Here is a 10,500-nt window from a genome sequence, read left to right as displayed (position 1 = left end):
GGGATCTGGAGCACTCTCTTATAAGGAGAGACTGCGGGAGCTGGGCTGGTTTAATCCAGAGAACAAGAGACTGAGAGGGGATCTCATTAATGCATATAAATATCTCAAAGGCAGGTGCCAAGAGATGGTGCCAGACTCTTGTCAGTGGTGCCCTGCAACGGGACAAGGACCAATGGCCACAAACTAAAACACAGCTAGTTCCACCTCAACATGACAAAGAATTTTTTTACATTGAGGGTGTCAGAGCACTGGAACTGGGCTGCCCAGGGAGGCCGTGGGGTATCCCTCTCCAGAGATACTCCAAACCCACCTAGGCATGTTCATGTGCTACCTGCTCCAGGTGACCCTGCCTTGGCAGGAGGGGTGAGCTGGATGATCTCCAGAGTCCAATTCCACCAACCCTAACAATTCAATGATTCTGTGAAATGTGGAAAAGCATGTTCAAAGAATGGAGATGCCATATAAAAGCTCAGGGCCATCACCATTATGTGCTCCACTCAGCCCTTGGACAGCACTGAGGTGCCAGAACACATGGAGCACACAAGGACTGGTGAGTGTTAAAGCAAAGAAAACAGTGTAGAAAACTGGGGGAGAGGCCTGGGTGATACTTCTCTGATTTTATCCTGTCAGGCAGCATCAAATCATGTACAACCATAGAGAAGTATTAATTATACCAAAGCTTTTTAGGAAACACCCTCATTCCAAAAGAAAGCTTCCAGAATGAAGGAGCTGAGCAAACTAAAATAACATTTTCAATTTTTCAAAAATAAACTCTATGCTAAAACTGAAAAGGATTTCATAAAGAGAGGCTGCAAACGGACACCTTGGGTAAAGGATTCCAGCTTTTGGGGAGTTCTTGACACCCCAACTACTGTACAATACACACAAGCATGCCTGGGCATCACCTCCTGGGAGGCTGTCATGGAGCTCATGCCTGGCTGGGGCTGGCAAACAGCACCCCAAGACTTGCAGGAGTCTCCTGGCCCTGATGGTGACAGGCCTGGGGACACAAGGCTCCTGGCCTTGGCCTGTCCTACAGCAACAGGCTAAAAGCCAGGGGTGCTGCAGGGCTGGGCACTGTGCTCGTACCCCTCACTGCACTCAGCACTCGCTTTCAGTGCCTGTGCTGAGCTCTGGCTAAGCCTCCCATCTATTTAGGCAGGTTTTATAGAATCAGAGAATGATTTAGATTGGAAAGGACCTCCAAGATCATCATGTCCAACTGATAACCTGGCACTGTCAAGTCCACCACTAAAACACATGCCTTAGTGGCACACCTACACAGCTTTTAAATACCTCTAGGGATTGTGACTCCACCACTGCTCTGGGAAGATTGTTACAATGCTTGGCCACCCCTTCAGTGAAGGAATTTTTTTCTAATATCCAACCTAAACCTCTTCTGGCACAACCTGAGGCTCTTTCCTCTGGATCTATTGCTGTTACTTGGGAGAAGTGGCCAACCCATCTCACTACACTCTCCTTTCAGGTAGTTCTAGGGAGCAGTAAGGTATTCCCTGAGCCTCCTTTTCTCCAGACTGAACATCCCCAGCTCCCTCAGCCCCTCCTGGTATGACTGACTCTCTAGCCCTTCACCCAGCTCTGTTGTCTGTTCCTGGACACACTGCAGCACCTCAATGATTATTGCCAAGCACATATCCAATTGTCAGGTAGGTTTCTAACACATTCCCAGTCAGTCACTGGCATGCCAAGGAATTTCTTGCAGCGTTTTCAAAGCCAAAGAAACACTACACTGGTAACATTCATCAAGAGAAAGGCTAACTGCAGCTGCTGGTTACAGATCATCCATTGCACTGCTGGAGGGGCTGAGGATGGGAGAGCCAGGGGGGATGGACAGATACAGAAAAATAAGAGCAACATCCCTCTGCTCTCCAGTGGCTGGGAAACACTGCCTAGGCTGGAAAGCTGGGAGACAGGGAGCATCCACCAGCAAAATCCAGCAGTTCCTTGTACGAAAGGACTGCTGCTACAGCTGTTGTGACCACCCAACAACAACAGCACACAATACTACACTCATTACTTGCAAACACTCCACCTGTGAATTAAACCCCCCCACACATTTCACTAATTGCTACCTTTGGGGCCTGGCATTGTGAGAAAGCATTGTGCTGCCAAGTGCTGTGCACAGGGTTCGTACACACTGCGTTTGCTGTGTCATTTCATCCAGCTCTAATGGGAACCACGCTCCCTTAGAGACCAAAGGCAGAGTTTCTGGGGCTGGGGTGCAACAGAAGACCAAAGGTTGACCCTTAGCAGCAGTTCCCAGGGCAGACAACCTCAGGTCCTGGTCAGCTCCAGGTCCTCACAGGTGTGATTTTTTAAGTGACAAATTCCCCAGCCAGGATTAAGCCCCCTGGGCACTCTGCACGTGTGCTGTAAGTGTTTGCAGGGGCAGGTCTGAGGAGGTCAACCCTAAACCTGTTAAAGCTGGTGACATTGTGCCCTCTGATTTCAAGGAGCTTTAACTTGGGACCTGCTGACCTGGGCAGATTTTGTGCAGATGTTTTATTACTGTTTTAGCTCACCTGTAGGTGGCTGGAGGAGAAAATCAAATAAACTCCTAGCCCTGAGAATTAAAACAAGATGAAATATTGGAAAGGCACAGTCACCTTGCATTAACACAGTGGTATTACTACAGCAGTGATTTTTAAACTATCTCCTGTTTCTAAACAAGAATTTTCTAAGTAAATTATAAATATCTTTGTACAGGCTCATGGCTACTGTGCTCTTTATCATTCTAGCCTGGTTTCTAATGCAAGGTTCTTCTTTTATCTTTGGCTTTTAAATGAATGCAGCTCCCACTGAGCAACTTGGAGCCGTGGGGCAGATATTCCACAGGCTGCAAGCACAGCTGGTGCCTGACTGGATCCCCAATAGATAATATTCTGCTCCTGGAGCACTGCTCACCTCCTGTGCCACCACCCAACAAAAAGCCTTGTCTGAGCAGCAGCACCTCAGTGGGATGTGGCAGGGCCAGGGAGCTAAGGGGAGGGAGATACGCGTCGCAAGAATCTCCAGCCCCTATTTATTTCTGGGTGCCAAAAAGGATTTAGTATTTTATTAGCTATGGAGTTTGCAAGAGAGCTGATTATGTTGGGCTGAGGCAAAGCAGACAGTATTTTCAAATGCAGAGCATCCATTTGAAATGACTACAGCCAGGCACAAGCCAGACAGTCGATGAAATATTTAGCTGGTAAAGCCTTTCAGCATGCGAGGCTGGGGCCAGACATGGGTGCTGTGTTGTTGAAAATCACAATACCGAAATCTCAAGTGCCCCAGCCCCCAGCATGGAGGCCTCAGAGGTGCAGCAGTTGCCCAGGGAGTGGGGCTATGGGGCTGCAAGGTCCCCTACCCTGCCAGGGTGCAGGAACCCTTGCTAGGCACAGACCAATTTGGCAGGGTACAGGCATCGAAGCCTTTCCTGCAACTCAACTTGCCAGATAACACTGCCTCTTGCACCCCTCTCCCAAATTTCAGTGGCTGAAAGCATTTTCCTGTAGGGGTAAGGAAGGCACTCTCCCTCCAGAAGAAATTGTTTTAAAGCAAGTTTGACTTTTTGTTGTCGTAAGACCTGGTATTTATTTTATTACCTATTTTTATTAGTTATTTGCTTACTGGAGTTTGCTAGTTCTTCCTATAATATAGCCCAAACCCTCTAAATTCTTGGCATGCCCTGCTCTGTGTTCATGTGTTCACCCCAGAGTGATGTGGATGCAGCATCAATACAGCTGCAACAGGGCAAACTGGAGCAAACTGAACCACAGAAGTCAGGGAATGGTGTTAGCATTGGAAGTGCTGGAATGGTGCCCAGATTGGATGGTTCAGCTGTGCTGAAGCTTCTGAGAAACCTGGCTAAGAAACTACTAACCTACTTCTTTTGGGTTAAAATTTTTCACTTAACCTCTGCACCAGATGGCAAAGTTTAATGAGTTTGTCCAAGGGTAGCAGAATAAATGAAATCTGGTTTCTGCCTCACTCTGATACAATTTCACAGTTCCTGCCCTTGCTATCCTTCACATTCTTCCATCTCTGTGAGCCCCTCTCCAAGCCTTCAATTCCTCTTCTCTGTCCCACAGACCCACAATATCCTACTGTCATTTCTGGACTATTTACATCCTCTTCTGCCTCAGTCCCCTCTCATTTCACCTGTAAATTGTGCCCAATTTCCAGTAACCCTAGCTTTCTTCCACATCTTATAACCTGAGCTGTGTGGTTGGCCAGCTGGCAGCAGTAGCACATGCTCTGGTTTTGCCAAGGTGCTGCTGGGATGGTCAGTCCATGAGTCCTGCTCACCACAAACGCTGGATCAGATTCTCCCTGTCTTTCTGACAGAAACCAGAGAAAATACCATCATTTTTTCCAAGCACTGCTTAAGTTCATTTAAGAACCTACTGACAAGGGATATGGCATTCAAAAAACAGCTACAAAACTCCATGGATTTATCCAAATCCAACCACCAACTCATTCCCTAGTCAGAGGTCACTGCCTGAAACACTTGCTCTGTTTCTCAATTAATTTTTCTAACTATACAAATTGACACTGGTATTAAGGAGGGCTTCACTGAGGCACATATTTCTAATTCAGCTGAAGAGTTAAAGGGAAGTCACAACAAGCACTCTCTGCCCCAGGAGCTCCCCCCAGCATGCCCAGAGCCACGTGGTGACTTTACAAAATCTATTTATATGTGCAGTAATCCACTAACTGTATGGGGTTGGAAAATGTTGTGCAGTCTGAGAAGAATCAATATGGAGTCGAAAGAGCTAGAAAGCCCTGAAGATTTTTGTTACTGACTAAAACCTCCTAATAAGCCAAAAGCCTGGAAGTTGTACCTGATATGCTGTGAATACCTTCTAGTAAGTACTTTGGTAGGGTTTCAAAATCAAACCCATGATGCAAAGGAGGTCACTGCAACACTGCTTTATAGACTAAGGAACTGTCTCCTAAATAAAGGCTCTATTTAAACAAAACTTTGTGCAGGGGAAAGGTGTTCTTTTCCTCAGCTGTGGATTTTTCTTCCCCCCCCGCCCCCAATTCTTCTTTCATTATACACCACTCTCAGCTGTTCTCGCTGTGCTATGCACAGCTGAGATGTACCAAAGTCTTTTCTCAAAGCTTTTATTTTCTTAAAATATTTCCTTGAGGTTTGCAACCAGGTTGATTAAAAGTAAGGACAAATACAATTGCAGGATGCCCAAGCACATGCCCTGGCAGTCCCTCAGTGCTGCCCTAGATTTCAACTCTGTTACTACCAAAAGTACATGACAGTGGGGATTACACGACTGCTCCAAACCTTAGGGCACAACATTGATTTCTAGATCATGATTATTTTTGGAATGTCCCATCCTCCTGCTCTCAAAAGAGGGTTTGATAGCTTTTACATTTAAAATATAATAGCATATCGATGTAAAACCTAATTCCACTTTCTTGTATGAAGAGATCCTAAATATTTAAAATAGGTTCAACCCTTTGCTATTAGTTTTACTCCTTTTGGCGTTAGTTGGATGTACACATACTGCTATAACTCCAAGGAAAAGCTCAAAATTGGTGTGTGCACTGACCTCTGTACCCATTAAAGAACCCCCAGCACTTTGTGATTATCAGTGAAACATTTGGGGAAGGACTTGGTTTGGGTTTTTTTTTAAATGATAAAATACCTCATTTAACAGCACAACTTGAAGAACATGCTCAGTTTCACTCATGTATTTACACTTCAGTGTATCCTGCAGGATTTAAGTGGATAGCAGCTGAGTTGCAGAAATTCATTTCATCCAGTCAGCAACACCTGTGCAGAGATATTTAGAACTGCTTAAGTCACCATATCTGCAAAATTTTCCAGGAAAAGAACCCCAACATTATCTACTTAGGATTTGTCTAGATGCTTAAAAATGTGCTAAGAAGATAATTATGACAAAGTTACACTATAAAGGCACTTTGCTAAAAAAAAATGAGATGGAACATGTGGGTATTCTTTTCTCCCTTAGAACCTAATACTTAGCATACAAATAAAAAAGAAGAATCTCAGAATGATTTAGGCTGGGAAACTTCTAAGATAATCAAGAAGAGGAGTAAAATAACTTGCATGTTTCTACACAGCACAAATGTTTATCCAACTGAATGTAATAGTTGTTAGATGCTTTTGTTTCAATTTTTGTCATTAATCCAGAAATTGTTAGAAAGTTTGCAATGGAAATCTATTTGGGCAATTTTAGGAATCTTTAAAATGAAATTTTTGCTCTTGGGGCTTTCCAGGTTTTGTGTCCTGGCATGGACAGTGATGCTGATTCCCTGGAACTCTCCAAACTCTCCCCAGGGGTAGCGAGGTCAGTGTCTCTGAGTAAGCACAGGGCAAAGACACCCAAGGAATTCAGAAGCAGACAAGAAAATGAGTATTAATTCCCACTGGAGATGACAGTTTTCCAGAAGAGTGGAATGTCTTCCAGCAGGGGGAGAGTGACCATTTCAGCTAAGGAGCACTCCCTGGCAGTGAGGCCTGACTGGGCTCTGCACTGACAGAGGAGTGCAGCCTGTTCCCCTGCCCACACCAGCCGCGGGTCCAGGGCTGATCCCGAGGCCATAGCAATAACTGGGGCTGTGTTTCGCTACGAAACCTTCCTGCATGATGGCTCCTGCGGTGTCCACAGAAGCCGGGTGCTCAATCAGCACAGCAGCACTGCACATCCATCAGGGAGGAAAACAGAAGGAGCAGCAATAACCCCCCCAGGAGCTGTGTCTGGGGAAGAGGCAGCTCTACCTTTTTTTCAGTCTGTTTATGAAACTGAGGATTGTGTTTGGCAGACGGGCAGCAGTGAGTCTGAGCATGCATTGGCTATGAGATGCAACGTGGACACACGTGGCTCCTGCCAGCCAGGGCCCAGCAGCAGCCCTGGAGTGGTTTGCACCAGCCTGTGCACTCAGGCACTTACCTCCTGGTAAGCAGAGACCATCCTTACCCCGTGTGCAGGGCTGGAAAACATAAAGAGATATCATAAATACCAAATCTTCTGCACATTTTTTTCAAATAAGGCAGTACACTGGCCACAGAAATATTCCTAATTTATATGCAAGTACTCTTTAACTTAATTTTTTATCAGTACCTAACAGCAGTAAGGCATGAAGCCTAGGCAGATATGCAAACTGCAGCCCTGGAAAACCCAGGCAGCAGCACAGCAAGAGGATTAACCAAACATGAGGCATTAGAATATTGCAAAGAGGATCAAAAGAGATTTGTGACTGAAAAGCCACCCACCAGAATTACAGTCAGCTGAGAAGCCGGACAGAGAAAAAGCGGGTAAATGTTTTGCATTTAGATGTCTCCTAGAATAAACTCAGACTTTGGGATGTGCACTGCAATACAGCACCAGATCAGGCTTCCCTGTGACATGGAGCTGCTAACAAAGCCGCCTCCTTTCTATACTGAAAATTATGGCTTTGTGACAGTCAAATGTTAACGGGAAAAAAGCAAGAATCACATTGAAATGTGGTCGCTGGCACGCCTAAAAACAAAGAGCCCTGAGGGCAACAACAAAGCAGTAGCTGTACAAAAGCTGCCATACAAAAGGAAACAATTCAGAGAAGTAAGAGGAACTTAATCTTGCCATAACATTTCCTTCTCCAAAATAAAAATCACCGCCGGTGCTCCCACTCCAAAAAGATACTAAAATTAATTATTAAACAGGAAATTGCCTCCCAGCAGAGATAAAGACAGACATCATTGCAGGCAGGGTTGTGGATGAGAAGAATAGTGACACACTAAACCCCTCCTCCTCACAAAATTTTGTGACATCTATGGGCATTAATGTACTCAATGTAGGGAAGTCACGTGTTTCAGAGGAATGCTGTACCCATATTTGAACCTTCAAATAGTGAGCAATAACCCCTCCTTTTTCCTCCTCCTCTGCTTTGCTTTCACACCTTGCTTTGGCTGCACTTGCTTATGTTTATGTCCATCCTTGAGTCTTCCCTTCCTCCTCCTTTCTTCAGATCCAGCAGGAGAGGGGAGGGCACGAGCAGCCAGGTGGGTGTGTGGCTGTTAACTGAGCTTAACCCACCACATTATTTTATGCTAGTTTTGTTCAGAGGAAGGCATCGTGCCCCTAAGAACCTGTTCTTCATGTGTTTTTAGGGACAAGGCTGAAGATGATGAGCGGGTGTGAAATGCAGAGTTTTTCCTAGTACCTACAGTAAGCCCCAAACCACCTTTCTCTATCAGATCAGTTTCTCCACCTTGAAAGATCAAGCAGTACAAACATGTGGAAGGGTGAACTCTTCTTCCATGCGAGCAGTGGTGATGGCTTTTGCTGCTTTAAGAGCCTGGCCCACTTCTCTCAGTGTTCCTGGAGGGCAGGCATGATCCCCCCCGACTTTCAGCGATATCGCAGGCAGCCCTGGAGTGAGCACCAAAGACTGCCCCTGCCACGCAGAACTGGTCAGTGTGCTAAGGAGGTGGGCAAGAAAACTGGCTGCCTTTGAGCACAGGGCAAATGAATTTTCAAATGATCCAGAAGAGATGAGCCAGAAGATGCCTTAGAATGGAGCTGGGGTAGTGACTCCCTCAGAGGATACATTAAAGCAAAGACAGGGACTGAAGGATACAGATGCTGAGGAATCGAATCCCTCAGGGAGATTTATGGGTGACTGAATCTGAGCTATTGCTGCTGCTGAAAACTTCCATTTCCCTAAATTGCCTTGCTGGCTGAGATCAAGCCCTCTGTACTTTTTCTCATACACCAACATCACCTTTTGCAGCACAGATGGCAAATAAATTCTTTTATAAAGTCACAAAATTACTTCAACTGTCACTGAAATGAGAAGATAAATTTGAAATTAATTTTCAGAAGAGTCTAATTTACCAACAATGTCATCATTATTACCTCAGAGAATAAATATTTTGATGTCTAGACATTATTCAACACCCAAATGATCTAATTATCTTATCTGAGATACCATCCAATATTAAATGTCCTTTCCACTCTATCACGAGGTTTTTCAGCTGTATCATCTTCAAATCAGGACTCTTGTACACAGGGAAATTTATGACATTATATAGATCAAATAGAAAGATACAATAATAGTTTTAAGAGGTCATAACTAGAAATATTACCTATAACCACATAATGACAAAGAAGAAAATAAATTAATTCATGCTATAAGTAGATACCTATATGCATAACTTTACCATTTGATTTCAAGAAAAAAAAACAAAACAAAAAACCCTTTTAACAGGGAAAAAGTAATTTATTTGAGGGGATACAACTGTCATAAACAAGTATAACAACTCCACTGAAATAATGTTAGTTAGGGGTGGTCTGTGTAACAGTTACACTATGCTCAGAGATTCAACAGAGCATGAGCTCACATTTCAGGAGCCCTTTTGGACTAGAGTTCTGCTTCAAGTCTCATTTTTCCCAATTTTTTGTTAATTTTATGATACCCATTCCTACCTTAAATATAGCACTGGAAAGAATATTTCAGTTAGAATATGGAGTTAGATGGCATAAGATTGCTACACATTTACTTCATTAAGGCAGGGCTTTGAAGAAAAGCTAATCTTCAGTGGATGTAAAAAAGTTTTGAGTTATAAAAGGACTCAAAGTATTTGATCTGTTAATATGCATGATTCTAAACAAGCCATTGAAGCTTAAGATCATCTACTGCTAAAAAGATCTAAAAATGGAGAAGGCACGATTTGAATATTAAAAGGTTTGTGAAATAAGCTCTAGGATGGAGTAACACCAGGATTCATACCTTGGTTTTAGTGTTAATTGAGAGACAGTGTTCACCTTTGACAGGTGGTGGGTGCACCTATAGGTTTGGAGCTGGCAGAGGCTGCTGAGCTAAGCCAGGGCTGGAGCTAGGGGCAGGTCAGACCTACAGCAAAAATAAACACCCAGAAGTACACTGCCAACAGGCCCTGAGAAGTGATGCCTAAATATTGGGTTAGGTAACGACAAATAGGGTTTATGCTGGAAAACTTGGACCTAAGGCAAAATCTTGTTTATAGATGCCTGCCAAAACCCACCAAGGGTACAAAATTTATCTGTGGAAGTTTAATGGCAGGAGCTCCAATCTTGTCCATTCTCCAGCTAAGTCTGGCTTACAGTAGTAAACTGATGCCTGGTTTTGTTATCCAAGCAGAAGTGTACATGAGAAAAATGTCATGAGTATTATATGAGAATTAACCCTCTTTGGACAAGCCTCTGGCTGTTTTAGGGTGCAGACATCCCATATCCCTTCGGTTTGGGATGTGGCCCTGAGTTTCAATGAGGACAGATATTCACAGACATACACACACACACAGAGTTTTGTACCCCAATAATCTCTGATCCAGTAGCTCATAAAGTCAGAATATGCCTTGGAGGGATTTTCTGTATGATTATATAATTATGTTTTAATAAATTAGTTAATATAGAAAAGGAATATAATCTCTGAGAGACAAATGGACTACAAAAAAATCCAGGAAACCATTTGATCCCAGGTGATCTA

At 44.0% G+C, this 10,500-nt stretch overlaps 1 long non-coding RNA gene across 1 annotated transcript; it reads right to left on the bottom strand.

The window, feature by feature from the left end:
* Positions 1-5,042: 5,042 nt before the first annotated feature.
* On the bottom strand, positions 5,043-6,981 carry LOC136363819 (uncharacterized). Its single transcript, XR_010744057.1, has 2 exons — positions 6,942-6,981; positions 5,043-5,800 (listed from the first exon to the last, which is right to left on the bottom strand). It is a non-coding gene; the product is annotated as an uncharacterized lncRNA (long non-coding RNA).
* Between the last annotated feature and the right edge of the window lie 3,519 nt (positions 6,982-10,500).

This window comes from Sylvia atricapilla, chromosome 7, assembly GCF_009819655.1.
Source record: "Sylvia atricapilla isolate bSylAtr1 chromosome 7, bSylAtr1.pri, whole genome shotgun sequence".
NCBI classification, from domain to species: Eukaryota; Metazoa; Chordata; class Aves; order Passeriformes; family Sylviidae; genus Sylvia; species Sylvia atricapilla.
Note: the sequence above shows the minus strand (reverse complement) of the source record. Positions and strands in the feature narration are given on the sequence as shown.